Source organism: Patagioenas fasciata, chromosome 2, assembly GCF_037038585.1.
Source record: "Patagioenas fasciata isolate bPatFas1 chromosome 2, bPatFas1.hap1, whole genome shotgun sequence".
In the NCBI taxonomy this organism is placed as follows: Eukaryota; Metazoa; Chordata; class Aves; order Columbiformes; family Columbidae; genus Patagioenas; species Patagioenas fasciata.
In genome coordinates this window covers 128,390,667-128,417,169 of record NC_092521.1, presented here as the reverse complement: position 1 = coordinate 128,417,169, position 26,503 = coordinate 128,390,667, and the positions used below count along the sequence as shown (strand labels likewise).

The 26,503-nt window shown below is 39.0% G+C and overlaps 1 protein-coding gene across 4 annotated transcripts in view; it reads left to right on the top strand.

Moving 5' to 3' along the window:
• The window catches only part of RARB (retinoic acid receptor beta), a 330,377-nt gene that overhangs the window by 49,399 nt on the left and 254,475 nt on the right, over window positions 1-26,503 (top strand). Inside the window, exon 1 of one of the 4 annotated variants that reach the window (XM_071804942.1) lies at window positions 18,795-18,815. The exons of the other annotated variants lie outside the window; for them this stretch is intronic. The gene's annotated coding sequence lies outside the window, so the exon portion shown is untranslated. Of the gene's footprint in view, window positions 1-18,794; window positions 18,816-26,503 lie in introns of those variants that run through there. 4 annotated transcript variants of the gene reach the window in all.

The window sequence follows — 26,503 nt, the reverse complement described above, 5'->3', positions numbered from 1 at the left end:
TAAGAAGAGCAAGCAGTCGCTTACTTCACGCAACTGAGTTAATTTCCATCTGATGTATGAGCAGAAGTTCTCCAGGTTGGCAGAGGAGCTAAGAGGCTATTGAAGCTGCCATGTCACATTTGTCCCAGCTGCTGTGGTCAGAAGAGCTTCTCGAATCTGAATATAGCTCCAGTAGATGCTGTTCTTCCAAAACAATTTACTTGTTTTCAACCATATTTACCAATCGGTGCTTATGTAAAGACAGCACATCTCCAGGAAACTGGGTATGGTGCTGTTCATTTTTGTGTTCTTTTTTTTGGTACAACTGACTTATTTTGTGGCCCAACTCATGATAGGCAGGAGATATTTTCTAAATTATATTTAGTATAGTGTTCATGTGCAATGCAAGTGTAATCTTCAACTTCATTGAATCCTTTACTTTTTTCTGCAAAATGACAGCTCCATGAACAGACAAATCTGTTGTATTTTGGTATTATGAACTTTCAAGGAAAAGTCAGTATGTGCTTGTGCTGGGAGATGTTCCTGCTTTATATCTCATGCCAAGATATGCAGGAGCACTGTTAAGAATGGACACTGTAGAAACATAGGTAAAAGAACACTGGCACCAGGAAATGATTGAATGATTGCTGTTGATTATTGTTGTTTTAAGTAGATGGTCTAATTTTGTTCAAATGCAGATGAATTGCCCATTTTATTCAAGATAAAGTAGGAGGATTTAAAATACAAAACACTAAAAAGTCTTTTACGCTATTGTATGGTATCTAACTGAATAGTAGAGACCTCTCAAAGCAGACAGGAATTAGTTTATCTGTATTTTTTTCTTTGGAGCAGATTTTATTTGTGTTTCATTTTCAAAGTGGCACTGTAATTTTTTTGTTTTTTATGAGTCCCGTTTTGCAGTATGGCACCATTGCTAGATACTTTGTAGATACAACAGCTGGGTTAATTAAATAGATATGTCACAGCACTGAAGCCATTGCCTGCTGCCATTGTACACAGGCAGCCAAGAGCTGCAGCAAACAGGGGCTTGCAGAAGCGCTAGCAATGCAATACCAGCTGTAGTGAAAAAAAAAGCTATGGTATGAAAAATAGTAGGACAAAAAATGATGCTTTGTATGCGCTAATTGCAAGTAAGTATAAAATAGGTGAAATGTGCATTCATGATATCATAAACCAGTTATTATTGATTATGATAAATCGATAAACTGCATTTGAGATAAATGTTAGCAATCTCAGTATGGAATTTATGGAAGCTTTTCTTTCCCTGTAGCCCTGCAGCATGCTCCCTCCCTTTTTTCTTTTTCTTTTTTTTTTTTTTTCTCCCCACCAATACTGATATGTCTTAACATGTTGTCCTTTAACATTTTCATAAAGAAGTTTGTTGTCTCTAGTGTGTCTGGACCAAATTTGGAGACATCATCTTGGTGAGCTTCCTTACACGCCATAGCTCCTACTCCATCTCTGAAACACTGATAAATGTTGCTGTGTGCTTCAGATCTGCTCTGTTTTCTTCAGAGTCAGTGACTGCAGAATGTTCCTTTTATATGTGTTACTTGTTTTCACAAGGTTCAGGTTGGCTATAACTGCTGAGGACAGAATGTTCTTCTGTGACTTTGGCTCATTGCAGACCCAGCAAAGTTGAAGTGTTGTACCTGAGGAGACGAGGTTATCTCAATGAGTATGATGGAAATTGTTAATACATTGCAGATTTTTTTTCCCATAAAAGGATCAAAGCTCAATCTACAGCTGCCGGGAGTGCTACTAAGGACAGCAGCAAAAGCTGAACCTCCTAAAAGAATGAATGCAGAGCAGATCCCAACACCAGCAACCTTGTGGTTTGGAGGCTGATTGGCAGGTTTCCAAGGAGCAGATGGTGCCAGCAACATTTTGTTGTTTGTTTGCAAACGACTTGGAGTGTTGCAGAGGGAAGGCAGTGTGGGGCTGGTCCAAATGGCAGCGCTGCCCTGGCAGAAAACGGGAAGAGTTGTGGCTGCTGGAGAGTGGTGGCTGCTAAATTACACCTGGAAAATAATTTCTGGCACTTGCTGGATGAACTAGTTATTGACCAGTTTGTCTTAGAAAGTAATGAAAGAGCCATATAAACATCATTAATTCTGCAATAAATTGCTCTGAATTGCATAATAATAGGGAACTATTATTTTAAAATCAAACAGTATTCTGCATGATATGTGCATTCTCGAAGCGTGTGGAGCAGTCAAAACAGCAGATCTCCAGATACTTTTGGAGAATCTCTATATAAACATATGAAAAGCCAAATTGGAAATCTGATTGCTGAGACTTGTTAGCTATGGGGCTGCACGAGCTGGCAAAAACCATCTTTTATTTTATGAAGTCCTCAAATTCCTGTTTTGATTTTGTAATTTAAAAAGCAAACAATAAATAATGACCAAGGTCTCTGTTCCGCAAGCTCCCAGACATGTGGGTGGCTATCTGCACATAATGAAATGTTGTGTTTGTACCTTTGGGAAGAGAGGGTTGCCCTTGTAGAAGGCAATGGGGTACCTGGAAGGAGGGAGGTGGAAAGCAGGTGGTGGCTTCATGCAGGGCTCCTCCTCACTGAAATCTACATCCACTTAACCATTGTCTTGGCGACAGCCTGTTCAGGGCTCTCTTCTCTGCCTTCAGAAACCCGGGGGACCATGGTTAGGATGTCCACACGGTGTTTGCACCGTGCTGGCTGCAGAGTTGTGTGCTCATCAAGGCAAGGGTCCTCTGCTCATGCCCTGCTCAGCTTCTGTTTGGAAATAGGTACATTCAAAGTCGCTAAGGATGTCGAAGGATTTTGTGTAGTTGGGCACAAAAGAGGTAATCTTAACATATGGCATAGGTGAATAGAGGTTGGGATTTGGGGGGTTTTGGTGGTTTTTTTTGAGGAAATACTGTAAGTCATGAGGGAATTTGGACCTGGAGGCTAAGAAGATAGTACTAATAGTTTTAATTTTGTCAGCTATGGCTAGCTAACTCAGTGTTAACTCTTCACAAAGTAACCAGGTTTCAGAAGTACTGAGTAGGATTTGGAGAGCATCTGGCATAATGTGGCTGTGCTGCCTTAGGTGGTCAGCTCAGCCATTCCATGCCCTAAGCTTACAAGCAAATACCAGAACCAGTTAAAATACATGCCCAGGGTAAGTTTTTGGTGCTCTTTGAGAAGTGGCTGGGATACAGCAGTAGAGGGATCTGGGTAGGACAACAGATGAACTGACCCACCAGCCTCAGGGGAGGAGCAGGCTCAGCCCCAGACTTGGTCTTTGGAGGTTTTGGGCGTCTCCTGACAGTGGCTGTGAAATGGTTGGTGGCAAAGAACTAGTAGCTGCAAGTCATGACTCTTTGGGATGTTTTTCAAATTGTCTATGATAGGAAGCAGAGACTGCTAGGTAAGCATTCTTTTATCAGACTTTTGAGTACAATGTATTGGTTTTGTGCAAGGTCACTGTATTCATACTGATCATAGCTCTCTGCCGACTTACTGCCATGTATTCATTTATATATCACTCATTCAGTGTTGTATATAGAAGCAATTAAATTATTAAAACCAAAACACCTTTACTTCACTACAGAAATACATACACTCACCTTCATCAGTTTTGAGATGCTGTCTAATCTTGTTGCTAATCTTGTTGCTCTGAGTTTTGTCTTTTACCCAATGTTCCATTGCCCTGTCTCTTCCTCATGTTTTTGCTCATAGTTGTCGTACTTAAATTGTGAGCTCTGCAAAGGTGACTGTATTGCAAAGCAATCTTTAGAAAATTATTCCAAATTGTAATTAGTAGCTATAAAAACAAGGAGGAGTAAGGATAGCAAACAGAATTATTCATGCAGAGGGATGAAATTTTGAAGACCATGATGTGGGCTGTAAGTGCGTGGTTTTTCTCTTTTCCTACCTGTTTTACATTCAATGAAAAATCATGGTGATCCTAGAGAAAGCTGAGGCAGATTGCGCCATTTTTCTGTGGGAAGAGCCAAGGTAGAGAAACCAACCCTGAGCTTCCAAGAAGTGGGGCTATTTCAAGACTCCCACTCCTGACTCTTGTGGTAGCCTATTCTCATGTGCTAGAGACAAAAAAAATTGATATGCTTTAATTCAATGTAATGAATTTTTATATTAGACACAGCTTGTGATTATATGAAGTTAGGGTGAGGGGAGACAGAAAGAGGAGAGGCAGGTGGTTTATATCTCTCAGCAATTTCTATTTGTGGAATTGGACAGCATTTTACATTAAAATATTCTAACTTTTTTGTTTTATTGCTGTTGTAGGTGCTGTAGGTTTCACTAGACTTCAAGTTTATATATATATTTTTTTTTCTCCTCACTCTCAGTTCAGATCTGTAGCAAATTTGAGTGCACTGTCCTACACGTTATACTGAATTGTGTCTTTGGAGATGTGATACAGCCTGAGATTATTCAGTCTGACAACACTTAACCTAACATAATTCAGTTCAGTGCACTGAGAAGTAGTATGATAGAATGTTGTGGTTTTTTTTCCCTAGGATGGTTACCTGTCCATTGTCACTCTAGTTACTGCAGATTATCTGATAGGAACATAAGAATATAGGAGTTGCCATACCAGATCAAACCAGTGGTCCATCTAAGTCACTGCCTTTTCTCTTGAGACAGGCTGGAGCTGGGTATTTCAGACAAAAGTGTAGAAAACCCTACGATAAACTTTGAAATGTCTTTCACATTATAGTATTTTCTTTTTAATCCTGTCAATTAGAGTTCGGTCTGTGCTGTGTAGCAAAAGGACTTAAATCCCTTGTGTTTCCTAAATCCCCTCTGATGTAACACTTCATTTTCATGTTCTCTGTCTAAATCTTGTCTGAATCCTGCTGCGCTTTTGATGTCAGTGCAGTGTGCTAGCAGTGCATTCCACATATTAATTCTATGTTATAAATAGGAACATCTAATGTATCTTGTCTTGTTTCTTAAACCTCAAACGTGCCTTCTATTAGATATCTTTCAGCTAAAAGGATTCCCATCAGTATTTCCAGTCCCTACCCTGCAGGACTTTTCCATTGCTTGTAATCATTCTAACAGTTTTTTATATTTATACCTCGCACTTGTCAAAAGAATAGATCACAATATTTCACATAAAGAGTACACAGTTGTCTTATATAGTAGCAACACTGTTTTTTTGTAATGTTTTAATGTTAGCATGAAGAATTAAGGGGAAAAGAGAGATACTTAGAGTCAAAAATATCTTTTAAATGTTTTATTTCAGATATGTGAAAACAGTGCCAGAATCATTACAGCAGTGAGAGATTGGTCCTAAAATATATGCCAAGCACAGACAGTGATAGTAAGAGCTCCTTTCACTTTAATGGCCTTTTTTGCCTTTTAAGCTAGCATTTTTGTAGTTTAATTTTTGCACTCCTTAGCTCAAGACTTGATTTCTTTTTGTTCTTAATCAACCCAAATAAGGTAATTGAAATTGTAGTTAAGGTAGACCTAACTACTAGTTTGCTTCTTCAGTTAGCTCAGCAACCATAATTGGAAGGGTGTTGGTTTTTTTTCCTTTTAAATATAAAAATCCTTACTTTTATCTTTTGATGTTCCCTCCATCCAATTGTTTTCAAGGAATACAGCTCTTTAAATTTTTTTTATTCCTTTTTCCTTCTTCTTACCCCTCTTCTCACATGTGTCATGAACTTACTTTTTTTTTTTACTTACTTACTTTTTTTTTTTTTAAATTAATCAAGAACTCATAATTATGAAAGCAGCCAGCACAGTCTAACATGGCTGGTACTCATTTGCATGTATGTTGAAATGCATACGTGAGCATCTGGGATCGCAGCAACGCCCTCTCCTGTGGCTTCAATCTGCTAATTGCCAGTAGTGCCACTCGACAGCAGCTGGACCTGTGTGGGAGCCCTTAGACTCCTTGCACACACTCAGCATTGACCATACCATAAAGACTAAAACGGAGGAGATGTAGTATCTATATGCAGACTTTTAACAAAAATGTTTTTTTTTCACAATGAACTGCAATGGTTTCAGCTGTTTGGGCTAAATGCTTTCTTTTGTAACGTGGTGTTTGACCTATAAATCTGACCGCAACTTTGCTGGGTTCTTTTTCTACAAAACTGGCAGGCTCCACTGTCCACCTTCTCAGGCTCTAAAATAAATAATGAAAACTACCATAAACACAGGATTTTATATTGATTTTCTGGAGCTTAAGATAATCTGAGGTCTTCAGAGATCAGTATCCTTTACTGTGTCATACACATATGTATGCTACTGCTATAAAAATAAATAACTGAAGCTCTTTAAGGTCTAGTTTGTGAAAAAGATGAAACATTTATTGGCCACTATATTTTGAACATTGTATTTCTGAAGCTGAATTTGATGCTTTGTGTCCCATAAAATAAAAATGATGAGATTGAAGTCAGTAATCAAAAGAAAAGGGCTCAATGTGTCACTGTTGCTAGAATACATGTGGCTGCTTGAACCGAGCTTTACTTCTAATATACTTTTATAAATTTTTAATGGTAACTAATGAATCAAAAGTTGAGCAGCCTTGGAAATGAGTTATTTATCAGATTTTTGTTTCCCTTTTGGTGCTGTGCGCTGCATCTCCTGGATCCCTCTGGTTGAGGCTGTTTCTAATATGTGGTTTGTGCTCCAGTCTCTTCCCCATCGAGCACTTTGCATCTCTTTAGCGAATACCAGAGTAGGGTTGAGGGACATTAATTTTGAACTTTTCACATCAACAGACGTGTGAAAGACCTGCAAGAACAAAACAATACTGATTTTTGTTTCGTTATGAATGTCTGGGTGCTGGGCGGGGGGGGGTTCCCTGGCCTGACCCATCCCACCAGGTGCCGCTGTGAGGCAGAAATGCCTGGAGCCAGCGAGGAAACCCGGAGATAGACGGGCTCCAAACTCCTGATTAATACAAATAAAAAGGCAAAGGAAATTGCAGCCTGCACCCTGTGACCTAACCAAGCCGTTGCAAGTCATCAAGGAAGCCTTGATGAATCACAAGCAGTCTCCTAAATATCAGAGGGCTATATGGCTCTACAGAATATTGTACCTACCGTGTTACAGATTTCTACGGTGTGACCGTATTACAGCATCAATTTGAAAGAAGAAGGGAAGGAAGCTTAGGAGTCAAGCCACAGAAATAAAAGTGATTCAGAGGGAAGTGGCTCAGCAGCGTGCAGCCAGCTTTGCCTCTCCAAGAGCGTGATCTCTGCCAACAGACCTGTCTGCACAGCACAGAGAAGCCGTCGGTTCTCTGCCTGCCCTGAGCACGGTGGTCTCCGTTACTCAACAGGCGTTGCTGGTGGCACCTTAGAAATGGCATTTTGGCAGGAAAGAAAGTGCGTGAGGCAAAATCACAATGTAAATGGAGAGTGAGCTCTCTGCCACCCAAATGGAATCATTTTGCGCTGTGGGTTAGGTAACCTACATTACTCCTGCCTGTGGATCCTCCAAGTGGTGCAGCAGGAGTAGATTGTTTCACACTGCTTAGAACGGTGTGTATGTACTAAGCATGGGAGGGAAGCCCCCAGTGCTGGATTTAAATGACCAAATAACAGGAGAAAAAGATGATGACGATAGATGTCTTTTAAAAGTTGGCTATTATATTTAGCTGATGAATTGCTGGTTTGTTACACTACTTTTTCAAGAAAATGCCCTCCAATAAAATAATAAGAAATAAGACAATAACATTGGTCAGTTATTAGCGTATCCTAATTCAGTAACAGGGTTTGAGTCTTCATACTTCCTTACACTTGGATGCTTCAGCTTCTTTCTGTTCCTGGAGATTCTAAAATGTAGCAAATTCCTACTAGGTGGGACAACAGGTTTTGGGCAAAACCTCTCAACTTCCCCAGCGTTTGACTCTGTATCCCACCCAGGCAGGTGTCAAGATATAGTATCCCCCTTTTCTTTCTCTTGTGTAAGTCTTATTTCCTACCTTTGTCAAAAATAGTATGTCCAGCACTTTACTTTGTCTTTTCATCAAAATTGATAATGATGAGAGGCCTCCCCAGCTTACTATGCAGATGGTTAGTAGGAGAGCCAAACCTTCAGAGATGATCATGTGAGAATTCGGTGTGATTCGCCAACTGGACTCAAGGTGTGCTGCGTTTTTGTTGATCTCTGTGTGTGTCTAATTATTTTAGTATTTTTATCACAGCATTCTGCTGCAGTTCTTGGAAGAATAGGAAGGTGTGATACAAAGTGAATTGAGCCCAAACGTCAGAAAGATCAATTGATGATGGCATGGTTGAATTCATTCCTCATTGATACAGGCACAAAGCATCTGAAATGTTGCTTCTGTTGAGATGGAGGCAGTTATAGGAACAATGCTTTCTAACTCCTGTTTTGAAGGCTGGTGTTTTCTTCCCCAAATTCTTGAGAAATGGGGGAGCCACCACAGGGCTCTTGGAAACCTATTTCGGGGGATCTGTTAAATACTTCTCAGGCATAATTAGAAGGCCTTACAGGATGTGCTTATTTATATGATCTGAGAAAGAAATAAAAAGTAGTTGTTGTCTTCCAAAATGAGTTATGCAGACTAGCTAATAGTAGCATCTTCAGAAATTACTTGCCTAACAAATGCCAGCAGATTTATTCTATTTTAATTTATTCTGGATTATTTCAAATTTTAGAGAGTCTTGTGTATGAGGGGATAATACTCAGTCCCAATGTTATTTTCTTGCGTCATTTTTATTTAGAATTGTACATATTAATGTGTAGCCTGCACTATCATATGTGCCAGACAGTTTCACTTGAGGCTGCAAGCCTGTGTGTTACATCTCTTCTGGCAATTTTATTTGAAAGACTATATTTTGACAAAATTATTCATGATGTACAGCCCTATCGGTATAACCCTAGCTGCCTGAGTGTAAGCAGTTTACATTCATGGAGTTGGAAGGTCTAACGTAGTATAAGTAATTGGATTGTTGAATGGTTGAAATAGCTCTGACTGGGATATTTGGGCCAGACCTTCTTTTGACTGACATAATACAATATTTCAGATCATTGCTTTTGAAGACTTGCGTTTCAGTAGGCACACTGTACGTGAAAACGTGTGCAGTGTACATCAATGGCTTAACTCTTAATAGCAAACCTTGTTAAACTTTATCCTGGAAACATGACAGTAGAAGCTGGCTAAAGTTAAAAGTGAGCTTCGAAGCCCAAAGCAAAATTACTTTGAACATGAATGTATGGGATAGATCTCAACTGCTAATCAGAATATACAGAATATTTTCAGATAATAATTTTAATTAATGGTTTGGTTTTGGTTTTGTTTTGTTTTGTTTTTTGTCTTACCTAAGAATAAGTGAAACAACTTCTTTAGCCTCTACTGCTCTTCTAGCTGTGTTAAAGTGGAAATTGGGAATTTGTGACTGCACACAGACATCTGGAGCCAGAGACTTTTGAAGTCAGTGGATTTGGTCTGATTTACACCTTCTGAGGATCTGCCCTATGAGATCAGTGCCTGTCCAGACTTATGTATTCTGGGTCATATTTAGTGAACCTGGAAGAGTCACAGGACTTCAGAGTGGATATTGTTTCTTTTAAAGGTTGATTGGACCCTCCTCTATCTATGTTGAGTGCTCCCCATAGTCTGATTAGTTGGGGGCATGCATTACACATTTCTGGGATTAATTCCATTTCACTTTCAACTTTGATTCTTTTCCTTCTAAGAAATCAGATGGTTTTATGGTAATTACATGCTGCTCTCTAAATCCCTAAATCTCTTTCCTGTTTCTCACATTTTTAAGGCATTAAGTGTTACTCAATAACGTAGAAGTTAGTATGTCTGACTCTGTGTGTTTAATTTTGTCATGTTAAGCGTAAACAATTTAAAAGTAATGTTATTTCAAAGTGGATATGTTTTGCACAACACACTATCAGGCTCAGCTCTAAGGTTAGCTGGTATTTGTTGGCTTCCAGCTACATTAAGTACTTCAAAATACCATAACCCAAATGTAAAATTGCATCCTACTGCAATACTGAAGAAAGCTAGCCATGGAAAATCGCCAGGTTAATGAACTTTTTGGCTGAGGATATTTTCTTTCCAGCTGCTGGACATGAAAACTGGAAGTGTGAGCTCCTAGTATACAGGTCCCCAACCCATGGTAAACCACCCTATAACCCAGTCTGACAAGGGAGACCGCAGTAACTTTGTCTGTAGCCCACTGCTTGTACATTATGTGCCTGGTACTTTGTGGGACCATGGGCTTGTTAAGGGGGCTTGCATGGCGTTCCCTTGCAGCGCAGGGGCTTTGCACATCCCTTTGCCCTGGGACTGATGCTGCTGCGCTGTTATCAAGTACCAGGCAACAGGCAAAGTTCCTGTGTCTGGAATCGGATCCTGCTTTATAACAGATGGTCTGTAGTGGACACAGGGAATTTCTAGGTCATGTACATTAAACTTAGTAGCCACTCACTGGCATGCTTTTGGGAAAAGTTAAGAGAGTCGTCACTGAACCCACTGGTCTCAGATGTACTACTGAGGTTATGGAAAGGATTATCCCCTCTGAACAGCATCTCTTTGTTTTACTACCTATTTATAATACTTAGGTTATGTGAAAAAGTGAAAGAAAGACCATCACTTAAAAAAAAAACAACAGCACAACACCACAAACAGAGAAGGGTTGTGTTTCACACAGGCATATTTTCTTGAGAGCCTTTTGGGAGTTTTTGTGCTCGCAGGGCTCTTGAGTATACACACACAAAAAGTTTTTTTAATGCTTACAATATCTGTATCTTCTGAGCTCGTGAATGTGAACTGTCTGATATATTATGGGATATGTCATGGAGTTTGAACTGAGCAATCTAATAGGGTGGTTACTGGGAAATGTGTATTAGTGGGAACATTTATGTGCTCTCTTTATATTGAAACCAGGTTTGACAATGTTTATGTAGCCCATGGGCTGAACGGTGATGTTGGTATGAAAGAGGCAGATTGTTTAGCTAAAAGGAGAGTTGAAACTTGTCATGTCTGCATTACTGACATTAATGTTTTATGCACTCGGTACTTCCAGGATTGCTTCTCTATGTGGGATTATGGTAATTCCTGATCAATTGTGTCTTTGTAAGAAAATATAACCACACATAAAATAGCTAAAATGCAGGGTAGCTCTTCATTGCATAAAGACCAATTAGAGGATAGTTTATTACCCACCTGAGGTTTGAAAAGAAAAATGTTCCAATAAAAAGGTTCTTGATCAACAAAATGTGAAAGGACTTAGCAATTTTAGTTCACTAGGATTTGGCTAATGTGATTGTCCTCATTTCAGAGCAAGGCATAAATCCTTTGCATCAAGGGTATAGACTTCAGTTGCTATTGCATGAAGACATATCTCCTGCAAGCACAATTACGTAGTTGTCTGTGAGGAGCAGAGGGGCAGAGGAGTGCACGTCTTGGTGGGCTCGGGCCCCTCTGAGATGTTGGCAAGGGGCAAGAGCAGACTCAGAAGCCTGGAAGAAGGGCAGCAGATGGGCTGCTTTGCAGTTGCTTCACCCCTTGATCATAAAACTTATCCCCTTGATTGTAAAACTTATGAAATGGAATGAAAAATAGAAGCAAGTGAAGGTTTGGCCACTGTAGTTAGCTTTGGCTTTGGCTAACTGCCATGAAATTATTCCATTATCAGAATTCCGCAGTGTATTGTTTGTTTCTTTTCCCCCAAGGCAGACATGCATCTTCTACTGAATTTATTTGCAATGTTTTGTTTTGAAACGGCAAAACTGATCTCAATTATGATTTTTATCTTGACCACCAGTCATGTCAGAGCCCAGCCCAGCTCTTTAAAACAAATTCAGCATTGCTTGTTATATTGATTGCTGCAAGTGTTCCATCCTGCTCTAGTTCAAACATGTTTATTTTGCAGTATAAAGATGAAACTTCAGAGAAGCAGGTTTAGTTACTATAAAAAATAATTTTCCTAACACTTTTTATGATGAAAAGATTCTGAATGAATCTTCTGAAACAACTAATTTGCATAGGAGTAATAAGGAACAGGAATCCAAAAATCTAGGAGCTCCTTTTATTACCCACCCGCTCCCCCAGTGCCAGTGACACGAATTCACTTATGCACATTTACACACAAATAAATGGATGAATAGATAGTGTAGATAGAATGAAAGAACCCTGCTATTTTAGATTGAAGTGCCTGTCAGTGACATTAATTTAGATGTAGTATTAGGGAGCCTCTTAAAGGTCAGGTTTCCCCTGGAGCGTTAGTTTATCCTGGACATTTTTACAGATGATGTGCTAAAGATGTAATGCATCTAATAACTACATCTTGGCTTCATCTACTTGATTCATCAAATACCCGCCTGCTTAATACTGAGTTTTTAGTGACATGTTGTTTGTGAAATTTTAGAAGACAGCATGTTAATACTGTGTGGATTACAACTTTTTTTTTTTTTAATGTGGAGGTACATAAAAAGGTGGAGGGGAAAAAATAAAGCTCATTTATTGCCTAATGCTAGTGGCCCATGGTTTCCTGAAAATAAGGAGCCCTCATCGTTTGATTAAGGGAAGGTGTTTAGAAATGGCAGCTGCCCTTTCAGGGCAGGTGGCAGTCAGATGCTCCACCCTTCTGCTGTGAGAACAGTATCATGAGTACCCATGCAGATAGGTTTATCATGTTGCATGCAAAACTTTATATATACAGCCAAATAATATTTCCTTGGTTTGTGCAAAGCCATAGGTGGTTAAGTGCAGTGTTATCACAAAGACGAAGCCTAATTCCTGTTGTTATCCTGTGACCTCTTGATAATACAGATGCTTAATCCATTTTAAAGGGTCTTTTAACTTGATTGTGAAGACCACAGTTGACCAGAAACTGGGATAGGGCAGCCCCGAGGTTAATAAGATTGTTTGCTTTATAACAATCGGTTTGTCTTTCCTACTTGATATGAATATTTTTGTCGTGTAACACTTGCATTGAGCTGTATGCTCTGTCCCTGTCAGTAAGAATTTTACACGAAGATCAAAAGCATGAAAGATAGCTTTTAGAAGCAAATTGGTTTTGAAATCAGTTTGATTAGAGTGGCATGTGTCAAAAAGCTGGCAGTGGTGCAGTTAAGGAGTCCTGGGTTCACCTCTCCATCTCTGAGTCTCAGTGATAAGTTACCCATCTGTAAAAAGGGTTTTAAGGTTTAAAAACAAACAAATGTAAGGACCTCCCAAGAACTTTAAGATCATCATATGTAAATGAAATACAGGTGTGGAATGTTGCTGTTTCACCAAGATAAATTATTTTTAATGCATCACAGAACTGGAGCTGTGTATGCCTGCAGTGCCAGCTGGGGCACAAGGCTCCTGAAGCACCAGGACAAGCGTCGCTTCACCAGGGGAGACGGGGCCCGACTTACGGGTGGTCGGTGGATGGGGTCTGCATTCTTCCTCTGAACTATAGATCTCTCTACTTTGTTTGTAATCACATCCCTAAAGGAGGTTTGTGCGTTTTTTTGTCTACACAGATCCCACTGTTCATCTGGTTTTCCCTTGCACCCAGGTGAGGACAAAAGCAGTGGAATAATGTGGAGTTATGGTCTGAGAAGCACCCGTACCAAATTCATTTACTTTAGCTTGGGCTGAAGAGTAGACAGTGTGTTCTTTGTCCAAACTTTGTTCTTAAACTCTGAAGGAAAGCACAGCCTCGCCTTTGTGGGTTTTTTCTTTTTCCTAGAGCTGCCTTTTGTATGTATTGGCAGGAAAACAGCATTGCTCTTAAGGATCTCAAAGTCAGTTCTGCTGCTGCAACCTTAAAGCTGCTGTTACATTAAAGAGGAAAAAAAAAAGGCCTTTAAATATTGAAACAGTTTCTAAAGTAAAGAGGTTTGAATTTATGATTGATTTCGAAGTGATCTGTGTTTAAACTTCGAATGGGAGTAAAATAGTGTCTTGTTCAAATATTGAACTAGTTTTAAAGTTAAATGGCTCGAACAGAGAACTCTCTCATGGGAAATTGTATTCTCATTTCAACCTCTGATTTCTCTTGCATATTGTACTATACCTCATTGTACTCGCACACCAGTGTTTGCTTAGGCTGCACTGAGAAGCTTTTTGATACGATTTTATTAGTCAATTTAAAAAAACCCCTACAACAACAAACCACAAAATACACTGAAAAAAAAAAAGAAATAGCAGCGGATATTTTTTCAAGGTAATGGAAATTCAACAGCACGATGTAAGCAAAGACATAGGCTAGCTTCTTAAAGCAGAAGATCAGAGGAGGTAAAAGAATTTAAAAGCATTGACACGGAGCTGCGGTCACTGAAGTACGGCAGGCTGAGCGAGAGCTATGTAATTGGAGGGGATTAGTCTCTGGAGCTGTGCCGATAAACAGAGGAACAAACCGTTACCTGTTATTGCTCACCGAGCCCCTCTTAATCTTTTGGGGTGGTGGTTATTCTTTATTGACTAACATGCTGCAAAAGTTATTATTTTGTGGCTCGTGTAAGGGGCCCGCGATTGTATTTTGTAGCAAGTGCTGTCAGCTTCTTAACTGCGGCTGCGTGTTTGGATGGGTTTGATCTTCTGGCTCAGCTTTTGCATTTGGCCGTATCACGCCTAATGAAAATCTTACATCAGGAGCTGCAAGAGCTGCGTTCAAGGGCCAGATAAAATGCGGCATGAGTAATGTGCGTGCTGTTGTCTTACTGACCGTAACATTAATATTCCCTGTGTATTTCATAGCCAAAATGGCTTTTCAGTTTCCTAACACTTGAGGGCATGATTACTTCAACTGACTAATTGAGTTGATAGGCACTTTTGCAAATTCTCAGTGCACATTTTTCCTTGGCGTGGGGTCATGTAATGGATCAATGTGACATGGATGTTACTGTTAGCTTGACCCACTCCGCTTGAAGTTGGTCATAGTTGGAGGAGAAGGCGAAGCTGCAGATGAGCTGTCCTCACTGCTTTTCCCCTCCCTATAGTGGCAAGAAACAGATTTCTGATAGCTGGAGTTTTCCTGTAGCTAGGAATTTCGAATGGCAAATCCAGTGTTCTATGAGTATGTGCCTTTTTGGCTACAAACAAGGGGCTTGAGGGTGAACTGTGAATGCAGTGTTAGATAATAATGTGAAAAACAATCCCTGCATTGAATAAAGTTTCATGAACCCATAGTGAAATATGAGGGTTTTGTTTATTTAAGTTTTTTATGTTGCCAGGAGCTTAAAGCCACTGGAAGAGGACCTCCGTTTAAAAATGAGAAAAACTTCAGTTTTGGATTGGTTTGGGGAGGGGAGTATTATGGCAAATGTTATAAATTTGAAAGTTTGAAACATTTCTTTGAATAATGTCACTTTATAAGTCAACTAAAAAAAATTCAATAATTTAATGCACACTTTAAGAACAGTGCTTTTGTTTTTCAATATTTCTGTGGTACAAAACCAGTAAACAATAAGTGGCAGCTTTACTGGAATTTAATACATCTGTGCAGGCATAATAATGGTAAATGTAGAAATCTGGATAACTGGCATATTCTAAAAGATATATTATGGTCAGTGGAGACTGTGTAATCAAATACTACTTTTAATCTTCAGGAGTCACCCATTCCACAATTTTAACATAACAAGAGATGTGGAAGGAAGCTCGTAGTGGGAGCCTTGTGCTGGGTAGTGCAGTTGTCTGTCCCAGGGAACATCGTCATCATCCTCTCTATGGCTGTTTAGCCTGTTAAACTGAACTGGCTGGGACTTTGGTGGCCCGGTGGGAAGGCAAAGCCCCATAGGAAGGCCAGTCATTATCACTGTATGATAAGTAGAAATTTTCTTCAGACACCATTTTTAACATTAGAGCTACATTTTCTCATGCTGTTGGCATTTCATGCCACTTATTTTTCTTAAGACAAAGCTTCTAATGCAGTCATTAAGAGAAAAAGAAAAATTAATCCAACCCAAAAGAACAATGAATGCTATGTTGGTTAGCTAAACTTCTTAAATGGTTGAAAATGTAACAGAAATTACTATTAAGTTTTGATCAGTTGTGAATTTTTATGCATTTCCCCCTCTGTCTGATTTTTTGTCTGCTTTTATCTGATTTCCTTTTGAACAAACAGCCTTTTTAAAAGAAGGTTTGGTAGAAGCAATGAAAACAGGGAGATAAAACTGCCTTTTTTTTTCTTAGGGGCTGATACAGTCCTGTAGCAAAAGAGAGGGACATGTTGACGGGTGGACAACATCAGATGCAGAAATTTCTGATCTCTTTTTGATACCCTGCTGTTCCTACCAGTGTCTATCTCCACTAACTCTTTGGTGTTCAGGAGATTGCCCAGCCCTCATCTGGGATGTGTCTCTTACCTTTTGTCCAGCTTGCATTAGCATAAATCGTGGCGCACTCTAGGTAGGGCAGCGGATCTCTGGGGCTCCTGAGCTTTGTGGAGCTCAAAAATGAGGTTTATGGCTTCTTATCCTGGGGCTACAGGTTAAGATTAGCAGGGCGTGTTTGCTGATACAGGTTCTCCTGGGTAAGTATCTCTGCCTACCTGTGAGTAACGTGGGATGGCCTTGGTTGTAGGAAAACGGTGTTTTGCTCCTAAGTTCAGAAGATCTGACCACACTGAGGTGAAGTAAGAGACCATCTGGCCTACAGGAGCTTTGCATTGACGCTATCATGTCATGGTTTTTCCAGCAGGATTGCGTGATCAGAGTGCTTTTTCGCTGGATTGGAGAATGGTATTGACTGGAACAAAAAAGCCACTCTTTCTGTTACTAGTTCACGTGCTCTCTTTTTTTAATTGTGGAGGACCTTGGAAATATTCACATTTATTATGTTCTGTGAACTTTGAGTCAGGAGATTATTAAGACAGGTTCACTGTCCTCAGATTTTCTTATCTGATGTATCTGGCATTGAATTCAGTGAAGTTACACTGATTTTTATCCATTATAGTTTTGGCCCGAACCTGTGAGTATATTTGTGCATGTATATATGTGTGTGTACATGCATGTCAGCATGCACATAGTTTATGCGTGCGTTTTATCTATATGTAGATGTATATAGATATATATGTAAATAGAAATATATTGTGAAAGACAGTGTGTGGATGACTTGTAAGTACATGAGGTGTAATATGAAACTCTCAAACTACTGTCAGTAAGGGGATTCTGCAGAAAAGTCTGTGCAACAGTTTTTGAAAGTGTATTAACTGTGCTGAACATACTCCAAAGGCCTGAGAGTGCTCTTGAGCCATGCGTGGCTCTGTCACATATGTCATTGGGTGTTTTTTGGATCCCTTTCCTGGCCAAGACACAAATTCAGATAAAGACAGCGGAAAATTGTTCTGATGAAGTCTCAAAAAGGAAAGCAGAAACTTAGAAATATGATGACAAAAATGATACATAGTTTATGCAACCTTAATTTCACCTTAGTTAAGCTGCTTTTTTTGTGTGTGTGTGAGGACGGGATATATAAAATAAAGCATTGTATGGATGAGTGTAATCCAGTGAATGGTTTATGGACACACTCCTCCAGGGAGTGTTATAAGTTCACCACTGAGTGCTAGATTTTGCATTTGGATCTCTGATTTAGCTGCGAGAGGTGTAAAAACTGATGCATTGAGCCAACTCCCTACTGGTTACACATCTGAGACTCAAGTGCTTAATTTGTTACTTTTAAAGCTCTAGTAAATAATTCTAAACACAAAGTGGGTGGTTTTTTTGTAGTTTTTTGCATATTGTTTCCTATAAATGATGACAAATTTAAAGCAAATAAAACATTGCATGATATCTGTAGAAATTATTATATTGGCTTCATCCTGTTTATTTGAAACAGTAGCTGTAAGAGACTTGTATATTTTGGTAACTTCACTGATTTTGTTCTCCTATCTCTTTTTGGGGTTCAGCCATCACAAATGCAGGAGTTATGCAGATCTGGAGATACGGTGCTTTTTGTTGGATAGGGAGGATGGGTTGAATTAATAATCCAAATGTAGGCTGCTGGCAGCACCTTTGGTGCTTCAGAAGAATCACAGCACAGCTGCAAAAGCAGAACAGATTCATAGTGTTTAACACCAGTGATAGTGATTAGTGTGAGTTGTTATTATTACAATGATTTTACTTTTACTGTGTCCCAGAGTGGGGATGATGCCTCATTAAAGGCTCTAAGTTGTAGACATAGAAGGTTTGGGTTCCAAGTGGAAAGCTTGATGCACAGGTGAGAGGAGAATGTTGTGCCAGAGAAAGAGCTTCAGTGGAGAGAAGACGGTAAGGATTATTGACACAGAGTAAATTAGTTACTTCCTTTGGATGTACATTTGTCATTTAACATTAAAATGTTAAAAAATGTGTGGGCAGGCTTGCAAGAGAGAGTTCATGTATATTTGGAGGCAGTGTGGTAAGTCTGCACTGTGAGGTAGGATGTGGGGGAGACTTTCCATACATATTTGGGTAGTCTGAGGATGTAAAATAACATGGATTGAGGTGTAGTAAAATTCCTGGAGGAAGAAGGTTTCTAAAGGTTAGTGTCATCACTTGAGTGGAAGAAAAGGAAGAAATATGTTAATAGAGATATCACTTAGCAATGGTATTTGTTGCTCTCTATGGCTTTAGCAGCCCTCCAAGCTTTTCCTGCAAGAGTTAGGTGCTGTTACGTGGAGAACCAATGCAATGAAACCACCTCACTGTCTGACAGGAGCCAGGAATAAAGACACATGAACATAGGGCTGAAACGGGAGTGGAAGGCAGGTTGTGTATCACCAAGTTTTATCACCCGCTGTTGCAGGATACTGAAGTCCTAAAAATTTCTCAGCCTCCCCCATGGAAGGATTTTCCTCCACCCCATTCGGCGGGCCAGTGTTTGGGGCACCTCACCCTCCTGATGGTAAGACATGTGCTCGTGAATTCCAGTCTCAATGTGTTCGCAGCCAAGTCTTAATCATTTGTTCTTCTGCCAAAATTGTCTTTTAACTTGAATAACCTCTCTGCCTCTCTGTTGTTTATCTCTTCTCCAACCCCCTGCAATTACACAGAAATTACATTCCTTCAAAATAGGTTATAAAACCTTGCATAATGTTTGGGCCAGACTGATGGCTTGATAGTTCATTAAATCAGTTCCTCCCCATTCTTAAATACAGGTATTATGTTTGCTGCTTCTGTAGTCATTTGTATAACCTATGACTGAAGAGATTTATTAAAAACTAAGTTTTCCAGTAAGTTGAACTGAGGGCACAAATCTTTTTTTTTGTAAAGTCTCATTTTTTCTGCATGTATATAACAATTTGAGCCTTAAACTGCTGTGTCTTGTGCAGTTTGCTTCGCTTCTCTGAAAATACAGAAAGGATTTTAGACCAAGACACAATCACTTCAGTGCGCATTTTCTGCCATTTTTTTCTCAACCTGTCTGGTTGACAAATGACGGTTGGTGCTACAGCTTAGTCTGAAAGGGAGGATGCTCTTCAGCTCCATGGTGGGGATGGTCTTCTGGTCTTGGGAGAAGGTAAGGAACCGAGGGATGGTTGAGGATATCTTTGGAGTAAAAAGCAAACATCAAGGGAAATAAAAAGGCAGGAAAGTTGAAGAGTAAGGTCATTACATGTTATGATTTTCTGAAACATTTTTAATTCTGCAAACTGCAAGCAATGAGAAGAAAATTCCTGGTTGTCTCTCATTGACAAAAAGCCAGAATTAAAACTCTGAACATTTATACATAAATTGAACTGCAGGTGCACTTCTGCATGAGGGAAAAACATCTTAATGAAGTCTATAAAGATCAACCAGAAAATTCTGTGGAGATTACACAAAAATAATATATTTTCCTGAAATAGTGTGGGATAACTCCATAGGTCATCTTTTCATCTAAATGCTGGTTATTCAGTTTTCCCAAGTGAAGAACACTTTGATTCTGATGGCCATGTGTCGCATGCAAAACAACTGATTAGGGCATAGTTTCCAAACTTCTTTTTTTTTTTTTTCCTACAGTGAGACTGTTTTTTATTTTCCCCCCAATACCCTGGAAGGTTATTGAATAGAGGTATTATTGCAGTCAGTGTGTCGTTTTACTGTACTTCAGTTCATTTAGTCCCAGGTGTACGACGTGTGTGTTCGGTCTCGGGGAGGGCATGGGAGCCTTGCCAAGCCCTTCGGTTATTCTTGGCTCAGAGCCTAAGCACTACATTTTTCTAACTTATGAAATGAATTTCAACTTGTAACCTGTGGCACTTTCAAGGTCATGATTGGAAAGTGTCAGGTGTGCTTTAAGAATAGCTCAGCAAGGAAAGGACCTATTTTAAAAGTTTCTTTTTATTTTTTTTCTGTCTCTCTTTTTTTTTTCTTTTTTTTTTTTTCTTTTTTTAATAATTGCTGGCTAACAAATAGCCCAGAAAGCAAACTAGCCTGAACTCTTCAACACCTTTCCAAATTCAACAAAAGTGACATTTATAGCTTTATTGTAGCAGAGACATGGCATTTGGATTCAGATTGTTTGGACTGCAGAGTGTCAGTATAAATAGCTATGATTGACTTTTGTATGGAGCACATCTGGAAGCAATTTATGGCATTCCAGCTAGATTAAAGCATGTTTTAAAGGCATTTCACTGATCTTTTTTTCTTCTTTTTTTCTGGCTATGGTGAATAAAGTTTCAAAGACGTTTTAGCTGCTGTTTCTGTTAATGTGGACCATAGTGAAGTCAAATTAAGGGCAATTGGGGAAAATGGTGCATTTGTTTGTTTCTGTTTGTTTTGCTTTGTTTCCCAGGATAGAAAAACCCTGAAGTGAGTGTAACTGGAGCTATATTCCCCTTTGGAAGGTAAGCTACGGGTGCTCACACACTGAAAGCCAGTGAACTGAACAAACTTGAGGTGCTGGACGTACTGACTCAAGAGAACGCATCTGAAAGACTTAAATATTTGCTAACAGGGACTAAAATGGTGGAGCACAAGAACCATCTCACTGTTTTTGAAGTATATAAAAATGTATAGAAGCCAAAAAAAAAAAAAAAAAGAGAAGGAAGAGAAATAATTTAGCATGACCCACCGTGAAGTAATTGGGATAATATGAGGAAATTAAACACATGAAATTTGAAGCTGGATGGAAAAAAGGTTTACCTAAAAGAGCTGTTGCACTGTGGCACAGAGATGAACCGGGGATAGTAAATGAACTTATGCTGCAGAGTGAACCGATTTTTTAGCAAATTTCTGACTCTCGTCTCCTCAATAGGCTGAGGTTTGAGTTGCAGGTTTCTCAAAAAGCTGCTCTGACTGCTGCTAAGATGTGGTGTTGGGAAAAGCCTACTGAGAAGTAGCAAAAAGATGAAAACTCTTCTGCTAATTAGTGTCTCCATGGCATATCGGAGTCGGCTGGTGACATGGGCTCTCTGGGCCTTTGTGCTATGGAAGGGTTTTCCCCGGTGCTCTACGGATGTGTGGGTGCTGCTGGTCCGTTGTCATTTTTATTAGCAGGATGAGACTCATTTTTTCAGTTCTTTTATTGGTGTTTTTCTGACAGCGCAATACTAATGTCAAATGCACTGTCTAAAGATTTACCTGTACTACGGTCAGAGATGCAAACGGTTGCTCCATTTTCATTGCTGTCAGTACCTGAACTAGCTCAACTAATCCTCTTTTGAAAGCATGTTTCACCTCTGGTTGCTTTATAGGTATTCCATGGGCATTAGGTCTTTAGACCTTATTTTCTTGCTCTTAGAGGTGGAGGAGAAAAGTACACTGTCTGGTTCAGTCCCTCATGCCCCTGACCGGTGGTATGAAAGTATGAGCTGCTTTGGTTCTACCTTTGAAGAAATATTTAGGGTGAGAACATAAAATGGGGAAGCAAGAAAATAGGGTCTGAAACCATTAAGTAGATGAAATGCATTTTTAAATTAATATAGAGAAGAGTATGAGAGCACATGACTTCTTGGTAGGAGATGTCTGGTGTGAGGATAAATCAAAAAAAAAAAAAGGAAAGGAATTGTAGAAGTCATGATATTACTTTGGCAGCTGACTCGGTGGCAAAAGTGCTTGGTAGATAGTTTTTTTTTAAATGCTGTAACTTAATTTTTTACTGCACTTCATGCCAAATATGAGGTTACATATATTATGAAAAAAAATTATTTTATTTTCTTTTATTCCAGTCTTAATAAATCCCTCTTTTAATTAGACCATATGAGGCTTGAATTGCCCTCTAGAAATTTTATGCAGACTGCAGGGGAAAGGTTAAACAATATTCAGCCTTCAAAAAGTGGCAATGAAAATGAGCTCCCAGAGCTTAACCCACTTGGATCTTTTCCCAGCCAAGACAGAACACAGACAGAATTCATGAAAAGTGATTCCGGTGCTGTACGATGGTCTGGAGTCTTGGCAGGTGTATGATGTTTGTATAATTACCCTTGCAGGACTAAGTTTAAGAGTTCATTGAAATATTGCGTATATGTAAAGCGTGTGTTTGCATGCATAAAATCTTCATTATATATCAACAAAGGCAGCCACTAGAAAAGTTTTTACTTGGAAATACATCTTTTTAGAGCCCAGCAAGGTGCTCTTGAAGGCACCGAACAGGTGGACTTGCTTTCCTTGTTAAGCAAGGAGTTTCTGTTCCATTCTGTGCATTACCTTGGCGCAGTTTATAGGACCAGAAGCCTACATTGGTTCAGATTTTGCATCTGAATAAATTGCTGTGAAGTTCTGTGTCATGACAGAGTGTGCCTCTGAGCATCTGAGCTTTATTTGTTAAAAAAAATGTCTTTCTGGCCCTCTCGCTTGTGAAGTCGGGCACAATGCCTTAAACCAGAGGTGCTAAACCAGCGCGCTGCTCTTCCTGAATTTTCACGCAGCCTGCAGCAAGAGGCGTCCAATTTGAATCCTTCAGTCCCTGTTAGTGTGGGAGCTCTTGACTGGTAATTCAGATGGTACTGTTGCTCATCACACATGTTTGGAGAAAACATCATCAATATTAAAGGTTTTCCTAACAGTCGGGGGGGAAGAGGGGAATTGTGTTACAGCTGGGTACTGCCTAGGCAGGGTTGAGGTGCCATCAAATACCATCCCAGTTCCCTCAGTTTAGCCATAGCCATCAGCATATTTTGTCTTGAGTACTCCCAAATTTAACATTTAAATACTCCTAACAGCAACTTAGTCTTCTAACCACCTTCCTTCGTCACTCCTGACATCTGGAAAGACGCTGGGCTACACTTGCAAACCCATTTAGCTGCTTGAAGTTTTCACTTTAGGTATCCTGTGACACTTTTCAAAGTGTCCAAAAGGGTTCGGTTTTGTATATAGATGTGCACCCCCTGCGGCCCTTTTGGGCAGCCTGCGGGAATAACTGGTGCAGCCAGCACTGCATTTGTGCGTGAGCCCTGAAAGAAAACACATAGAAAATGACTGTAATTGGTTTATGCTGCCTGATTAATTTATTACTTATTTCCTGACAAGTTCATTGAAATGTAATTTTCTGAGTGGTGATAATATCCACCAAGTAAAAGATGGAGGATGGACAAGTTGAGAATACTAAATCACAAGCGGTATTGTTGCAGGGAGACTTTGTTCGGCTTTTCATTGGAGATTGCATTCTCTTGTTATATGGCCTCATTAGTTATGCTGATTGAGGCAGGGAAACTTTAATGACTGCTGTGTTAGGCATTGGAAACATATTTTAACTTACTGATGTAGAATACGGAAAATAATTGCTGGAGCTGTATTAGCAGGATTGATAGGGGCACCTTAAACTCTCCATTACTTTCAGATCTAGAGAGCTCAGAGATTGTTCTTGTTGTGGACGATAGTTGACTTTCATGGTATTTTTGTTGTTAAAGGTTTAGAACACACACTTTTTATTGTTTCCGATAACTTTATCCTTTTAATACTGAATTCACAAGCTGCTGTCATTAGCTGTCCTGTAAAATTCACAAGCTGGCTTTGCACGATGCAATTATTTAGCAGTCTCATAAAACATATATCTGGTCATCTCTTATCAGGCTCATTTAAACAAAGATACTTAAAATAGACATTCTTACACAAGTGTCTAATTTACAAATAGCCATAAATAGTCCAGGCAGTGTGCCAGAGACACCTTGGAGGCTTGTAACCTGATGCTGGCTGGAGCGGATGAGGACTGTGACAATTCCATGCTTTTTTAATAATTAAAACGTTGAACTGTTCTTGTACCTGATCCAAACCAGTGTTGGTGGCGTTGATCTTTAAATCAGATACTATACGGCTGATGTGCTGACTTACTCCTAGTGTAAACTCACCAGCAGTTTCCAAATAATTTTCTCTGTGGATTTTCTTAGTAGTAATTTTCTTTGGGTTTGAGATGAGACTGCTGAGTATATATATCTTTATATACACGCATAAGTCAATGGAAAGTATTTTTTAGGGTGTTTTATTGAAACAGTAACATTTATAAATGTAAATGTTGTCTGTTCACTGAAAGAAAGTGTAATGAAATTAAAAGCAACGTTCTATAAGGAAAGAGTTGACAAGAAGTATGGGAGTTTACTTAATAAGAACTAGATACATTTTTTTTTAATATTTCAAAGACGCTATTTATAATGTCAGCCAAAAAGCTTTATAAATAAATGAGGCATTAGACTTACAACAGAAAGCAGTATAAATTATAACAATGATGATGATTACCCATTTCACTGACAGGCATGTGTAATGTTTTATTTGTGTTTGAACTGGAGGAGTCTGATGGTGTATTTTAGAAATGGGTAATGAAGAATTAATTGTTTCTTTATTAATATTAGTGAAGTTTAATGGTAATATATCCTCTCGCTCTTAGAATGGATGTGTGGGTGACATTGTTCAGAAGTGCTTTCCAATTATTTTAACAGAAACCATATGTACGAAGGGTAGGCGAAGTGCAGGATATCCAGTCTAGGTAATTGATGCTATGCAGACTTTATAGACTTTCTCATTTCGTTTTTAATTAAAGTTTCAGTGCAATAGAATCCTTTAAAGTAAATTAAAATTAATCATCAGTAGGTAAAGCTGCTCTGTGAAGAACATAAAGCCGCCAAAACAGTTTTTCATATTGTGCATCTATTGATCAATCAGTCAATATTAATTGATTTCTATGTAAGTGTAGTATGTGAACTATTTGGGAAGCCTAAAAAATGTTGGATGTGAATCCTATTAGGGCAACAGTTATTTTGTCATGGGTGTCAATCAATAAATACTTAAGTAGATTACAGATCCAATATTATCGTACTAGTTCAACTATGTGATTACATTTCAAAAACTCTATGTGGTTATCTTTCAAAAGAAACTTTAAAGCCATTTCCTTTTTTTGTTGATGTTTCACTATTCCTTTCTGCAGTGATGATCTTTGAGAGCCTCAGTATTAAATGGTACATGAAAATGAATTTTTAAAATGGTCTTTCGTATCCATGTATGTATTTTGATGAAACTTCTCATATGCTATCTGTTGTGGTTTTTTTGTTAAGAATATGTATTTTCCACTGAATGAGATACCCTTTAAATGTAGTAGTGAAATGAGTTAACCTTTCAGTAATCCAGTGGTATGTGATAAAATATTGTGAATTGCTATAAAGGAAAAATTCCAGATTTTATTTAGATAAAAATCCTACTGACATTAGAAGATGAAATCCTGACAATGTTGAAATCATTGTAAAATATCCTGTTGAGTTCAATAGCATTAGCAGTTTCTCCTTCGGAGTTTGTTGAAAGTAAGGGTAACATGTTAGGAATTAAGATAAAGCGATCTGGGCATTAAACTTCCTCAGAACCTTCTGCAAATCCAAACCATATTTCTTTGTGCTTCAGCTCCCTGGATGTCAAATGGTGATAATAATTTCCTACGTCATAGAAATGCTGAGAAGAGAGAGAAACTAAAAGCTGTCAGAGTTTAAAATCAGGCAAGAATGTAGACGGGTTCAACAAATTTCCTCAGTGTCTGGATGTTGCATAAATAGCAACCTAGGAATTGTATGTGTTGTCCAAATAACTAGATAATTTTTGGAAAACACAAAAATAACTTTGTACCTAGGAAATTGTCATAATGTTCATCAGGTGGCATCATTTAACTGCATTGTGCAGTACAATAAATACTTGACAGGTGAAAGAACCTTTCCTTTGTTTTTCACATTTGTTCTCTCTTGACAAGGAGAAAGATGAGCAGATGGTGAGCTAATTTAAGCACATGCAGAACTTTAAGCATATAACTAAGCCATGTGTTTAAATACACGTTTTCCTGATCTGAGGGCCTGCAGCTCTTGTTCTAACGAGATCCAAGCCGTGATAAGACACAAGGACTTAGCAGGCAGCACTATTTCATAGAAGATGTACATTTTAAGGTAAAACAAAATTCCACCGTGCAAGCCTATGGTTTTTCTTTGTCATATTTATAAAGTTCTCCTTGGCAATCTTAAAATACCTCCTTTTTGTTCATGCACCTGTGAGAAGTTTAGTTCAGGTTAGAGAGCCTGAGCACTGTGGGGGTTTCAGGTTTGGTGGTAATGAAAAACAGATAATCCGCACAGTTTTGTGAAAACATGAAGGGCATGTAGAGGGCGTGTGAATGAGTGAATTGGGCTGACAGTATTTTTAATG